Raw genomic sequence first — 10,267 nt, 5'->3', positions numbered from 1 at the left:
TGACCAGGGGGGCTCATCTTCCAGCACTATCTTGTGTTGCCTTTTGTATACTTTGTTCTCAGCTTCTTCAACACTCTCAAACCTCCTCACCGCGTTAAGGTGTGCATCCTAGAGGGGGACTGATCTGTATATTTGTTTGCAATTTTTAAGCTACCATTGCAGGAAACTCAGAATTCTAAGATTTTCACACACAAAAATTATGTGGGGTGATAATTTTTCCAGTGCTTTATTTTTCCATATAAAATTTTCCCTTTCATAAGTTTATTAGTAGTTTGAATGAATGGATGTCAATTGCAAGTCCAAGCATATTTGGCAGTTTCAAAGTGTTCAGCTTTCTTTAGTAAATATAGGTAAAACAAGCATGCTGAATTAGTTCACAATGAAAGGCATGGGAAATGTTCCTATACAAATACATTTGCTGAGGAAAAATTTCCAGAAAACCCAAATCGCTCATTCTAGACCCATGATTTTTATTATAAATGAAAAAGTGGAACTGGGAGCTTGTTAGATTAATGTTCAAGCTAGAGAGCAAAATTCTGCTTTTGTCTAAGGTTTTGATGGAAGAATCATTGTACTGTTTTTATGGAAAGGAATTGGAGCTGAAGAGAATATCAACAGTGATCTTCCTTTTATAGTCCAGCTGAGAGTACTGGAAATGAATCTGTGTTTAAATCTCATCTCAGCTATGACCTCAGTCAATAAAAAAGGTAACATGGGAGTTCCATAATTGGATTGTCTTTTGTAAAAGACATTTTACAAAAAGCAGCCACAAAGGTTGGGTCTGCAGGGAGATGTGAGGTTTACCCCTTTCCACCCTGACATTTTCCCATGGAAAACCATGTCCCCCAATCCTGTTATTTGTCCTGATTGGGAGAGGGGGTAAGCTCAAGCAAATCAGACCCCGATATTCATTTTATTGATGAATATTATTATTTAGGTTTATTAGTTGCTTGCTACCCAAAGGTCTCCAAGGGACTTCCACCATTGTTATAAACAAAAATATACCATACAATAAAAATGAATAATAAAACAAAATCAACCATCCCCATATGGCCACAGCAAGCTTTGGCAGTACATGAATACAAAACAGCATCATCTCAGTGTATGAAATGCCTGGGGGAGAAAGATGCCAATGAAGGCACCAAGTAGACCTTACTGCGGAGTGGATTCCACAGATGGAGAGCCACAACTAGAAAGGCCCTCTCCCTTGTCACCACCTTCTGAGCCTCAGAGAGGGGATTTGGAGAAGGGCCTCAAAAGAAGATCTAAGGGTCTGGGTTGGTTCATATCAGGAGAGGTATTCCAGAAGATATTGGGGCCCTGAGCCATAAGGAGCTTTATAGGTGAAAATCAGCACTTTGAATTGGGCTCAGAAGCATACAGGCAGCCAGTATAAGTGGAACAGTATTGGTGTTATATGATCTATTCTCCTTGAACCCGTAAACAATTAGGCAATTTGAAGCTTCCAAACCAGTTTCAAAGGCAGCCCCACATAAAGCACATTGCAGTAATCCAACCTTGAAATTACCAAAGCATAGATTATCCCTGGTTATCCCTGTCCAGATAGATTGCAGTTAGGCCACCAACCTAAGCTGCTGGAAGGTACTCTGCACCACTGAGGCCACTTGTGCCTCAAGCAACAGCAGTGGATGCGGGAGAACCCCCAAACTACAAATTGTCTCCCTTCAGAGGGAGTGTGACTCCATTGAGGCCACACGCCACTCAGTCTTGTTTGGATCAAGCTTCAATTTATTGGTCCTCATCCAGCCCACTATCGCAACCAAGCATTGATTCAGCACAGCCACTGTCTCACCTGCAGAAGATGAAAAGGAGACATAAAATGGTGTGTCATCAGCATACTGATAACACACTCCAAATTTCTGTACAATCCCATTCAGTGATTTCATGTAGATGTTAACATGAAGAACAGAAATCACCCCTGCAGGACCCCATACTGAAGAATCCATGGACCCAACCAATGCTCCCCATGTACCACCTGGAGCCATCTACCCGGGCAGCAATGGAAGCACTGTAATGCAGTGCTCCCAACACCCAACTCAGAGTTGCCCCAGGAGGATATCATGGTCAATGTTATCAAAAGACTTTGAAAGATCAAGCAGGATCAACAGAGTCACACTCCCCTGTCTCTCTCCTGAGTCCTGACACAGGTCATCATACAGGGCAACCAAGGCAGTTTCCATACCAAAACCAGACCTGAATCTTAATTGAAATGAATCTAGAATATCTATCTACTCCAACGGTACCTGGATATGGTTGGCAACCACCCTCTCAAGAACCTTGCCCAGAAAGGGGACATTTGCAACTGGTCTAAAATTATTAGGATCTTCCCAGTTCAGAGAAGGCTTCTTCAGTGGTGGTCTTACTACTGCCTCCTTCAGGCAGCCTGGGACCACTTCTTCTTAGAGATAAGCATTAATTACCTCCCTGGCCCTTCCAGTTGTCCCCTCCCTGCTAGATTTGATCAGCCATGAAGGGCAAGGGTCCAAGACACAAGTGGTTGCATGAACCCGACCAAGTACAAGGCTGCAGCAACTGAAACTCATCCAACTACATTGAACACACCTCATCCAGATCATCAGCACCAACCCTGGAGTCCAAATCCCAGAGGATGAAAATTATTTTATCCTCAAAATGCTTAGCAAACATGTCACCGCAGGGTTTAGATGGCTCTACCACCTCCCTAGGACCAGTATGTAATAAGCCCTTAGTCACTCTAAACAGCTCTGCTGGGTGGCAAGCTGAGGACACAATGGAGGAAGAGAAGTAAGTTTTCTTTGTCTGCTTCACTGCCATTGAATAGACTCAAACATTATATTCATTGAGAGTTTTTCTCCACCCGTGCTCAGGCTATGCTCCTATGATGCTATGGTCACAATTGGGCTTTTTAATAAAATAAAAATGCTTTATTATATGATTAGAAGGAACTTGTCATAACAAACTACAGGTTTGGTTACTGTGACTGGGATACTATGAATATTGTATTACTACAAAAGTCATATTTTGGAAATGTGTTTTTACTACCATATTGTTCATCATAGTAAAATGGGAAATAATTGCATAAATTTTCACTCCATTTTATTTATTTTTATTCCTTTCTTGATCTTTCCCATGTTCCCTTACTTCTGTTTCAAACCAATGCTCTGTGTTATAAAGTTGCTTCATTCCTTGTTTTTATAACTATCCAGTAAAAGGGTTTTTTTTAGTAAAGCAAATATTTTCAATTATATAGGAGGGGAGTTTACATGTATAGTCACGAAACCACTTTCTGGATTAGTACTAACAGCTTGTACATAAAATAACAAGTATTAAATAAAAAGTGCAAGTAAATGGACATAACGATAGTGGTGCAAGGAAAATTGCAATTTCATGGAGGAAGATTAGTAACTTCATGTATTGGTTACTTAAGTATTTATTCTGAATCTATCTGGCATGGTGTTATTTGTTTCAGAATAACCTTGTATCATGATCACTAGTTCCATATGGCATGAGTCTAATCTTGTAAACGGCTGAGCACCATTGCCATCTCTGAGATGAGGGAAGTAGGATGTTTGGTATTTTCTAGATTTAGGAGCTTGATTTTACAATCCTCATTCATTCAGATAATCCTAACTGATGTCTATTGGGCCATTCATACACCTGAAGATAGTTGGATCAATGTCATTCCCATTAGACTCAATGTATCTTGAAGATAATCCTGCAAGTGGCAGGTAGTAGGGAAAAAAACCCTGAAGGCATCTGGAACAATTCTGTATAAGACAAGCTTGCACATGCCAATAGGGAATGAGTGTACTGTCCATTGCAGCTGTACCATTGTGAGAATAGTCCCCTGTATTTTAACAATAATACCCCTTGTAAGCTCACACAACCAATTATCTTGCTGTTGAGGCAAATACTCTTTCAGCACTGGAAATCTTATATATATATATATATACTGAAAGAGTATATATATATATGATACTGAATCTGATTTCATTCATCTAATGGCAGAGGGAAGAATGGAAATTGCTGCACTTCTTATAGGATCATCTGTTCTGTGTAGGGCAGGTGCGGGAAACTTTGGCCTTCCAGATGTTGCTGAACTACAACCTCCATCAGCCCTGGCCCTTCGCAATACTTGCTGAAGCTGATGGGAGTTGTAGTTCAGCAACTGTTTCGACCCAAATCAGGAGGGTGGGCTTGCAGGAGGAGGACTCTGACTTAGACAACTTGAGCAAGGGATTGAGGGAAGAGGTCTTGCACCATCCTCAGCTTCCCCCTTTACCTGTGGGAACGCAGGGAGAGCTGTCAGAGGACCCTGTTGAGGGTATGCCCCCTGCTCCAGTGGCAAAGGAGACACCTGACCAGTTGGCAGATTCCCAGCAGGACATCCAGCAGTTTCCCACGCCCACCCAGATGGCCAGCCCCCCTCAGTCGGAGGGGGAAGTTGAGGTCCAGCCCCTCTTCCCCCACTCTCACAGGATTCAGAGGTGCGAAGAGCAACGGCCAGCACTTCGGAGCAAATGTTTGCGTGCGAAAGGGAAATCTATTTAAGTTGGTGGAGATAAGGAAGGGGTGCTGAGTCAACGTTTGCAACTGTAGAGTAGATTAGTCAGTGTCAGGCAGGGGGAAAGTTCCTAGAAAGCATAGTTAGATGAATGAGTCGAAAGGCTTTTAAGGTGGATGTAATTTTAATAAAACAAGAAAGCTTTACTGAAATGTGTGTGCCTGTGTTCCTCGGCTCTGAACGGAACAGCAACATCTGGAAGGCCAAAGGTTCCCCACACCTGATGTAGTGGCAAGGAGAAAAGTGCCTGAAATTTATTTATTTATTAAATTTATATCCCTTCCTGCCAAAGGAGCCCAGGGTGACAAACATAATAAAACAAGAAAAAGAAAAAACAAACAAACACAATTATGGTTTAAAAACATTCTTCTATCCACTGATCTCCAGGTTGCCAGGACCATCTCCATCAAATGCCTGAGTATGTTTTAAACTTCCTCCTGAAAGTCACTAGTGATGGAGACAGATACACCTCATCGGGGAGGGCATTTCACAAATGGGGAGCCAACATTAAAAAGGCACTGTCACAGGTCAATGCCAGTTAGGCAGCCTCTGTTAAAGCATCTCTGTGAGATCTATTAGAAGCCAAGTTAAAACACTTCTAGGAGAACTGGATGCAGGTGACCTATGAACGTAGACCTTCACATGGTCTTGTGCAGCATGACAAGGAACATTAATAAATTCCAGCAGAACCTCCTGCAATTGACTGATTAAGTTTATTTATATGCCACCTTTCCACAGTGAGCTGTGCCCAAAGAAGCTTACAACAAACATTCAAAATATAAAGCACTGGAGTAAGAGAGAGCAGTCAGTTTATAAAACATAATGAATTTAAATAGGGCAAAAACAATTTCACAAACATAGAAGAAATTCAGTGTTATAAAATAAATAATCTAAACTTAAATACATGAGTACAAAGCAAAGAAAGAAAGCTAACAGGCACTAGAGCTCCAGTCACCCATCCTGCTGCACTCCAAGGAGCCTCAGCAACCTGGATTAAATACAGTTTAGATGGGAAGGGTCCACTCACAAGGCTAGATGACTTACAGCTGGCTCCCTCCTCTCTCCTCCAGAGGAGACTAGCCGCAGCAAAAGGGATGGTAAGTTCCAGCCTCCTGGCAGTGCCAACTGCTGATGCAGGTCTTATTGCATACCTAGGAGCCTCACTTACAGTCAACAGATGTGGACGTTGGAGTAGGCTTTCTGAAATGGTTTCTTCTTCCTCCTGCTCTGTGCTTTGTATGGTGTACCGATGATTATCTCCTCACTCCAGATCTCTATGCAGATTTACTAAAAGCTTCTGTGTGCATATTAAACAGAAGAGGGAAGCAAGGGGAAGCCAAGCAGGATTTCTTAAAGAAAAGTTTGAGGGAAATGAGCATTAACTTCTCACCAGCCTTTGGGACCATCGTGTTAGGAATGAATAGAAAATATGTTCATATACCATATCATCGTCTGGCATAACAAGTTTCAAAGGATTAGACTTCTAACCAAACTCCACAGCACACAATCTGCCTGCACTGTTCTCCTAGTGTAAATGAATGTGATGGGCTGCGAGTATTTGGTATTGTACATAGGCTGGAACCATGCTGCAATAGTTGTACTAATTGTCTAAGTAACTCTGAACCAGTAAATGATGGCCAGTCAATTCTATTATTTTCTTTTGTAAGGGCAATGTTGGAGTCTGGGTGTAAGCTGGGTTTTTTTCCAGGCTCGCTACTCTTCCAAAGTGAAAGAATGACATTCTTAACAAGCTATGGTTCTCCCTTCTTGGTGTTGGCAGTGGGGCAAGAGCAACTCCTATTTGGGTTCTTTTGTTTGTATTCTAGAAGGAGAATAGAGTTAGGGTCCTCCAGCTGGCTAGGCTTGCCTACCTTGACCTGTGTTCTTCTCTACCTAACTTTCTTCTGTTGTAAACAAATATGCTCAGGGAAGCTTATCTGCCCCTCCTTCCTTTGTCATCTTCGACTGTCCGAGGAGAGAGATTTTTGTCTTTGCTCTCTCTCCTGAGTCAGGAGGGCAATACCCAAGTCTAGGCATTGTGCCTCCAACTTAGTTTGTCAGAACTAGGTATGCCTTTCCTGTCTACTATGTATTTCTATAAATAAAGTAGCTTTTCTAAGTCTTAAGTCTCAGTGATCTAAATGCAGGGTAAAAGCTTGCTACTGAGGTAAATACACACACTGACACACACACACAGCTCAAACCGCTGAGTACATATAAATATTTATTTATTTATTCGATTTATATCCCACCCTTCCTCCCAGTAGGAGCCCAGACTGATGGTCTGCATGCTTTCTCCCACCCTGCCCTCAAGCTCATCCTTTGCATTGGTAGGCAATATCAATACACAATTATTGGCATTAAGATTATTTCATGTTTATCTTGCCCTCCCTCCAAGGAGCTCAGAGCAGTGTACATCAGACCAATGGACATGTAGTCCAGTATCCAGTTCTCATAGTGTCCAGCCAGATGCTTGTGGGAAGCCCTGAAGCAGGACATGAGTACAACAGCACTCTCCCCTCTTATGCTCCGCAGCAACTGGCATTCAGAGGCAGACCATTCGATACCTGACGTAATACACAGCTGTTACGGCTAGTAATAGCCATGCAGAACCTACTCCATAATTTAGCCCCCTTTTTAAAGCTATCCAAGTTGGTGGTCATTACTACATTCTGTGGTAGACAATTCCAGAGTTTATATACTGTGTGAGGAAATATTTTGCCTCTCCTGTACTTTCCAACATTTAGCTTCATTGGCTGACTCTGGGTTCTGGTATTATCTGAGAGATGTTTCCCCATGTACATGAAAATCTCCTTTAATGTGAACTGAAGGTGTCAAAAAGATGTCACAAAATTCACTTTGGTTCTGGATTTGCATAACCTTTTGTGTAGCATCTAGACATTCAGTCAAACTGAGATAGTTTGGATCTGGAAAATGCAATGATAAATTTTCTCTACTTGGTTTTGATTAAGGCAGTTATTGCTGCTGTAAGATTTGTTTAGCCAGCCTTTTTTGGGATATTGCACACAGCCCATAAAAATTATTTCCTAAGGGGAGAAGTTATTCTTTACGGGGGGAAATTGTTTAAAGTATTAGCGTGGTCCTTCGATCCATAAGAACGATGAATTACACTGTTATTTGTACAGAGCTTTGAGAGTGCAGCTTCTAAGGTGATCATTTTAAGGAAGTTGTATGTTCAAGAGAGCATGTACTGCTATATTCTGTGAAGCTGCTATTAAGAGTTGAAGGTGGGGAGGGGAACACATGCAGCCTATATTTTATCATCTGACAGTTAAAGTGTTCCATTTTTAAAAATAGAGATTTTCTAAGTAGCATGTCAACACAACTAACAGAGTTAAAAATGTCCTATCAACACCTTTCAAAAAAAGGATGTTTGTGAGTGTTCCACAGCAGATTTTTTATATTTATAATTTGACATTATCAAATATATTACTTTTGCAGTACTGTCAATTAATGCCTTCTCTGTCTTGGACTTTAAAATTGCATAACTACTGTAGGAACCTAATAATCTTTTCAAGCAGTGCCTGGAGCTGCAACTTGCAAGCTCCTAAGCTTTGTGTGATTTTAATCAGTACTTAAAGCACCAAGGTGTTTTCTTTTTTGAGAAAAACGATCTTAAATCTGGCAGTAGATGCCCGATTCATGATTCCTACTGTCTTAAAAAAAAAGTTCTGAAGAAGGTGTTTAGGGACTACAATTTCTCTTCCAAAGTGGACTACCAGTGATCCACAAGCTTCATTCAGATGGACAGTGGCATGTCTGTGGAACTGCAGTTGAAGATGGAAGGCAGCACTTCCATTGCATTGAATATTCATATTGGTTTTAAATTGTATTTTATTGCTTCTTTTATTTCTTGTATTGTATTACAGTTTGAATTTTATGGAATTACAATTGCTACGACAGGAAGAAAAATCATCAAGTTGTCTACTAAGACCATCAGCAATGTTCAAGTGGTCTGTGGGAGAAAAAAGCTTGGGAAGCAGCAATCTATCAGGCTGTGCTCAAACATTGGCTTGTGCTTACCACAGCTCAAACTATATCCCAATACAGACAAATCAAGTGGAATCGTTTTATTTATACTCTGCCTTTCCTCCCAAGGAGCTCAAGGCAAAAAGTGTACTTCCTCCATTTTAACCTCATGACAAACCTGTGAAGTAGGTTAGGTTGTAAGTAGTCTAACGTTACCCAGTGAGCTTCATGGAGCAGAGGGGATGTAAGAACATAGGAAGCCACCTTATCCAGAGCCAAGCCTTTGGTGCATCTAGCTCAGTGGTAGGGAACATCTGACTTGTAGACCTAATTAGGCTGGAGTCTTTATTTTCCTGGGTGCCTCCACCAAACAGCCTAACCAACCCTGGGTCTTCTCGAGAACACCTTAAGGTAGTGTGGGCTTTGGCTTTTAAGCATACTTTTACCTGCCAGACACATTTGGCTCCCATAATTCCAAAACCAAACTATATGCAAGATTTGTAATCCAATTCCTTTACTGCTTCTGCCAGTGCAAATGTAAATATAACTTCCAACTACAAGACAAGAAGATGCACTAGCTTTGGGGTCCTTATGTTGATTCTCTTTTATCTGGCAATTCCATCCCATCTAAATTATTGCAGGAAATCTAAATTATCTCCATTTTAACTTTCCATGATCTGCTGTTATACTGGATAATAATTGTGGTTCTGGGTGCCACATTTTAAGAAGGCTATTGACAATCTAGAATACGTTCAGAGAAGGATGACTGGGATGTTGAGGAAATCAAGGAGGAATGGATCTCTGAGGAATGGTTGAAGGCCTATTGGTGGAAAAGCTGCCTAGAAGTATTAATATAAAGTAAGGCTGACATAAGTATCTGGGGAGTAGGGCTAGGAAGAATTCACTAATAGGCAAAAAAAAAACACCTTGCAGTATAAGAATGTATCTATAGCCAACAGATATTTCTATCAAACTTTAAAGAGCAGGGAAATTGGGCAGATAGTGAATGCACCAGGGGAGCAGGAGACCTGACCTCTCTGAGATATTGTAGTGCCCTACAAATGTGTAAAAATACAAACACAATTTGGGTTGGCCTTTCACAGTCCAACCTACTTCCTGTGTAGCTTGGAAGAATTTCCAAGGAAAAATTCCCTTCACAGAGCTACAATCACCAGGTTTCTCTGAGAAGAAGGACTGACTGTTTGACACAGCTCCAGTGGCCAAAGTGGTTTAACAGTCAGCCCCTCTTCCCAGAAAAATCTGATGATTGTACCTCTGTGAGGGGAATAGGGCATCTCCTAGCAACTCTAAGCACCCTTCACAAAACTACACTTTCCAGGATTCTGTTTAAAGTGGAATAAATTCTGGTGTGGATGTGGCCCCCTGATTAGCCAAGCCAAACAGCTGTTAATCTGGCTTTCAGAACACTGAAAGTTGGTTCTCACTGAGCATGCCTGCGCTATCATGGAGTCCAATGTTAATTTTCTTAAATTAATTAAAATTCAGCCAGGCATTTTTTTAAACTTTTAAACAGCAGAAGATGAAGGTCAGAGCATAGGGCAAGGTCAGTAATAGGATTACAGGTACTCTGTGAACATGGCTGATTTTTAATGAATTTCAACAGATTAGACCACTGAGAAAAAAGTCCAACAGGGGTCTGGATAATGTTATTCTTATTTTACACTTTGAACTCTGGATTCTCTCTGAGAGATT

This window comes from Rhineura floridana, chromosome 1 (genome assembly GCF_030035675.1).
Source record: "Rhineura floridana isolate rRhiFlo1 chromosome 1, rRhiFlo1.hap2, whole genome shotgun sequence".
Taxonomy (NCBI): Eukaryota; Metazoa; Chordata; class Lepidosauria; order Squamata; family Rhineuridae; genus Rhineura; species Rhineura floridana.
This window is presented reverse-complemented; position numbering follows the sequence as displayed.